Source organism: Tenrec ecaudatus, chromosome 1, assembly GCF_050624435.1.
Source record: "Tenrec ecaudatus isolate mTenEca1 chromosome 1, mTenEca1.hap1, whole genome shotgun sequence".
In the NCBI taxonomy this organism is placed as follows: Eukaryota; Metazoa; Chordata; class Mammalia; order Afrosoricida; family Tenrecidae; genus Tenrec; species Tenrec ecaudatus.
Window position 1 is genome coordinate 142,851,578 of NC_134530.1, and position 5,484 is coordinate 142,857,061.

Consider the following 5,484-nt stretch of genomic DNA (forward strand, 5'->3'; position numbering starts at 1 on the left):
TAGGAACTAAATCCTCGGGAAACTAGTACAATGTATCCTTCAAGCTCTATATTTATAGAACAAAAAGAAGAGGAAAACCAATGGCAACTTTGTGAACAGAAAATGCTTTGTTTTTCTAACGCAGGAAGAACTCTGAGGGAATAGCTGCCTAAAAAGGGAAGAAACCCAATTCTCTCCCTATTCATGTTTAATCAACTGACAAAACTTACCCAGGTTTTCTCTCTTGGTTCAGAGGTGTGCAGACAGGCTGAAAAAGCGGTTACTTACCTTCAGGGCCACCAGGTCTGATATCATACGGGTTCCTTTCTCTTACTCTAAATCGAAACGCTGTAACACTGTCTTTCCTCCTTTGTGAGTTTGACACGGTATTGATCATTTCATCAGTTTTAGCTATTCACTGTTACAACCCTGACCCCCTCTCAAGTTTTTTGCAGTAACTCGCTCACACTTAGTCAAAATGAAATTTCGAAGAAAAAATAAAGAGGAGTCTTTAAGCACTTGTTAAGGAGCCCTGGAGGCATAGTGGTTCCGCACTGGGTTGCTAATGGCAAGGTCAGCAGTTGGAAACCCCTGGCAGCTCTGCTTTCTATCTACACCCATATAGAGTTACTGTCTTGGAAACTCACAGCAGCAGTTCCACCCTGTCCTTTAGGGTTAGGAGTCGGCATGGTGGCGGTGAGCTTGGCGTTTCTTAACCCACCCAACTGACGCCTAGATTGGAGTTTAAATTTTGCTTCTCTATTGCACACTCTCTCCACCACAGCAACTCAAACTTCGTCGGAAAGTCGGTCACCACGTCTTCTCTGAGGCTCCCTTACCTCGGAGCGCTCTTCCTGCGAGCTGGGTAATGTCTTCCTAGAAGAGGCGCGTCCCTTCTCGCCTTTGGGCAAGACGCACGCGGAAAGCAAAGCGCAGCTGAGCAAAGATGCCGCTCGCAGGAGCCCGCCGACCGTGCATTTAACTCGGAGCCCGCACCTGCCGCCTGCGCACGCGCAGCCTCGCTACGTGACGTTACCCGCCCACGGCAGCACCTGCGGCGGCGCCCCACGCTCCCGCCACCCACACACCTGCGCCGCCCCCGCGCTGCGTGCGCGCCCCCGCCGCCCGGTGGTCTGACAGCTGCTGGCAGCAACTTCCCGCCGGGACGCCGGCTCGGGCGCGTCGGTTTTGCTTTCCATAACGGCCGCCGCGGCGCACGCACCCAAGACATTTGCTGGGTGTCCGTCCGAACCTGGGCGGGGACTCCGGCCCGCACGCGGCGGGAGCCGCCGGGCGGGGAGCCGCGACTGTTGGGCGGGCTCCGCACTGTTTGCGCCGCGATTCTTCCCGTGCGCGGCTGTCCTGGAAACGGTTCCCGCCGAGGGGAGCCCGCCAGCGCGGCCTGCCCGGGTGCGTCCCCGAGGGCCCCCAGGCCCGACAGCCCCGGCCAACCCGCAAACTCACAGCCCTGGGCGATTCCCACTCGTAGCAACCCTTTAGGAGAAGGCAGACCTGCCCCTGAGAGGGCGTCCCAGTCGAGAGGCCAGTGGTACAGAGGTTATTTCTCACCCTGCTAACCGCAGAGTTAGCCGTTCAAGACCAACAGAGGCTCCGCAGGAGAAAGACGAGACTTTCTATTTCCCCACAGAGTAAACTCGCAGGGGCCATTCCACCCCGTCAATAGGGTCACTGTGAGTCGGAGGCGCGGCGATGGCAGTGAGTTTAGTGTTTTGTTATTAACTTTTTGCTGAAAGTCTGGTGTGACACTGCAGTTGGCTTATGGTTTCGAACTTATGACCTTGCGATCAGCAGCAGCCCAACGGAATGACTATGCCACCCCCAGGGGCTCCCCTTCCTGAAGGTCAGGCCCAGTTGGTTTAATAGCACCTGCACAGAGAAACGTGCTCCTTCAGCCCTATTAACGCGGTGGACACGACTTCCTGAACTCAGGAAGTCCCTAATGCATGCCCACCTTCACCTTGTAGAAAGGCGACACGAAAAACCAACGCTCCAGCGCTTCTGTACTTGGTGAAAGGTACATAGCAAAGGACAGGAGGGAGCGAAGCGAAGCAGCTTTGCTTAAAATTTTTTTTCATAATTTAAGCCTAGTGAATTGTAACTGAAATACTACCTTATATACCATAATAATACATTGGAACTGTTTTCAATCACTTAACTGTTTTCAATCACTTTATACAAAGTGCTCTGTAATCAGCCTTGTGGTAATTCTAAAGATGAATTACACCATTCATATTCAAATCAGAAGCCCTGGTGTCTCCATGGATTACATGTTGGGCAAGGTAGCCTTGAAGTCTGCAGTTCAAAGCAAGGACTGGGAGAGAAAAATCTGGCTGCTCCAGTAAAGATTGAGCCTCAGAAGCCTTTTTGGCTTTTTGTCCTTTTGGGTCACTTTGACTCAGATGGACTAGATGGTACTGAGTTTGGGTTTGGGGTTTTGCTCTGAGTAGTCTATGACCTCATAGGGAAAAAAAAAAACATAAGAAACAAACTTTTGCAGACGCTCTGATACAATCTCCGCAGTTTGAGGAGTTGCAGGGGAAACCAATTTTAATCAACTTTCTTCCTCTTAACAGGAGCATATTTCTCACTGCAGAATACGGTTAAACAGAACCTTGAAAACAGTAGCTCTAGAAAGGTTCTATAAACCTACAGGGTTTTTGTCTCAACCTACTAAATGACTACATTCCTCATGTCTGGTGCTCTCCCCAAATTGGCCTATTTCATTTGCCTACTTCAGACAGCATCCTCCTCCTGATCTCTTAACCTCCTTGGCTCCTTGCATCCCCTCCCTCCCCACATTTGGACAGTCGCCCAAACAGCCTCTTCAAGCTGCTGGTGGCATCTGTGTCTGCACAGGCAACACTCCCGCATAGCCTTGTCATCTCATCCTTTCCTCAGACCTCGTCCTCTTCCTCACCAGAGATTCAGTCTAGGGTATCTTTCAGAATGATTAAACCCTCTCTTACTATTCTCTTAACCTTTGGACATTTACTTAGCCTTTCTTATTGTCAGTATTTTCACTTGTGAAATGAGCGGCAATATGAGATTGCCCATTCAATAAACAGAGAGAGCATCTCTTACAAAGCACCTACTAAGCACTGATCTGCAAGTACAAGCCAAATATAGGTCCTCCCTTCAGGAAACTTACAGTCCAGCATGTGTAGGTGTCTAGAATACAATAAGTCTATGCAGTAATTGATGAATTATCCTAGTAAGGATGTTATGTTAATGGTGTAAATGCTAAACAGGATGGAGGCAGTATCCTGGTAACTCTGAAACTGAACTGTTTGGTGCTGCCAAAGTGGCTAGCACTGGTAGGAACTGTACGTACAATAGAACAAAACACTCCCTGGTCTCGACCCATCCTCACATTGTTGTTTGAGCCAGTTTGTGCTGTGCTGGTCCGTCTTATTGAAGGTCTTCCTCTCTTCCTTGAGGACCCTCCATTCTACCAAACATAATGTCCTTCTCCAGGGGCTGGTCCTCTCTGACATGATCAAAGTACGTGAGATGAAGTCCCACCAGCCTCACTTCCAAGGAGCATTCTTCTGGCTGTACATCTGCCAAGACTGATTTGTTCATTATCTGGCAGTCCATGGGATGTTCAAAATTTGACACCAACACTGTAAATCAAATGTATCCATTTTTCTTTGATTTTTCTCAGTCATTGTACAGGTTTGGGATACGTATGAGGATACTGAAAATACCATTCAGGTACTCTTTAGTCCCCAGCGTGACATCTGGCTGATGGGAAGTCTTTTGCAGCAGATTTGTCCAGTGCAAGATGTCATTTGATTTCTTGACTACTGCTTCCATGAACATTAATGGCGGATCCGAGTAAAATTGAATCCTTGTCAACTTCATTCTTTTCTCCATTTATTGTGATGGTACTTATCTCTCTAGTTGTGATCTAGTTTGTTTTCTTGATGGTGAAGTATAGTCCATATGCACGCTAGATCGTCTTTGCTCTTTATCAGTAAGTGGTTCAAGTCCTCTTTGATTTTGGCAAACAAGGTCGTATCATCAGCATATCACAGGTTGTTACTGAGGCTTCCTCCCATCCTGATCACGCATTCTTCATGGAGCCCGCCTTCTTGGATCATTTGCCATCGCACAGATGGAATAAGTACAGTGAAAGGATAGAACCCTGACTAACACTTGCCCTGACTTTAAACCACACAACCTGCCTTTGTTCCATTTGAATAGCTACCTCTTATCAAAAGGTATTGATAAATACCTGTATGTGGAAGGAAGCTGTATGTTTCCAGTATGTGATTTAGTCAGGACTCATTTTAATGATCAAGGCCTGGTACACGTGGAAATAATATTTATTTGAGCAACCAAGCTTTCTGGCTAGCGTATCAGTAACCTCAAAAATATTTTGGAAAAATAATAATTACTATTACTGAAGAGGAAAACTTGCAACAAACTTAAACTACTCTGTCTTAAGAGTTAAGAATATTCTGTCAATATAGAATAGTGAGCCTCAATGTGATGAAAAATGTTTTTTACTTTCATTTATATTATTAGTAGTACATAGGGTAAGGTTTGTGTGTGTGTGTTTAATTCTAGGATTGAGCTGTTCTACTATTGAGAGAGCAATTTTAGATTGCCTTACCTGTTTCATTAATAAATAAAATTGTTACATGTGATAGGTTTATTTTGCCAACTTAGCCAATAGGAACTGTGGGATTAATCAGGTTACAGTTTGATTGGAGGACAAAGAGATAAATGGCTTGCAAAGCCTGCCTCCCTCTCTCTTGCTCTCTGGTGATCAGACCAGCATGTGGCTGCTTTTAGCTAGTTCTCTGCCTCAACCTGTGATCTGCACTACCTGTGGACCAAGCCAACCCGTTTGTGTTGTTGCTAGAGCTTGAGTCTCCTTGAGACCTGTTTCACCATGCTGCTGGTGTGTACACCTTCGCTTGAGTTTGAGACTGGTGGCTCCTGTCACCTTGCATTGCTTCTTCACTATGCTCCAGAGCTACTGACTGTTGCTGACCTACCCTGCTGTTAGCTGCCTGTGTGCAGACTCTGTGTGTCCTACTAGAGGGAGGGCTCAGCTATCTGGTTCCTTGACCTTTCGACCCAGCAGCCCATGTGAGTTGAAGGACTTCCAGTATAGTAACTGTTCCACAGAAGTGAGTTGAACTGAGCCCTCTGTACTGCTGTGTGGACTAATTAGCTGTTATATTCATTCTTGCTGTGTAAACCTGTGTGTGTGTGTGTGTGTGTGTGTCCTGGTTTTGTTTCTCTAGAGAACCCTGACTAACACATTACATTATCCTCAAATTGCATACGACATATTTTCATCAACACATCTTACCTGGATACCTGGAAAGGGAGCAGAATATTGCTTCAACTAAAAGGATTTGCAAAAGGCTAACTTTTTGGTTGTCATACCAAAATTTTTATCACAGCCCAAAATATTTAAAAGAACCTTTTCCAAGTCTTAAATTGCAGGTTCAGAAGTAAAACTGTTTT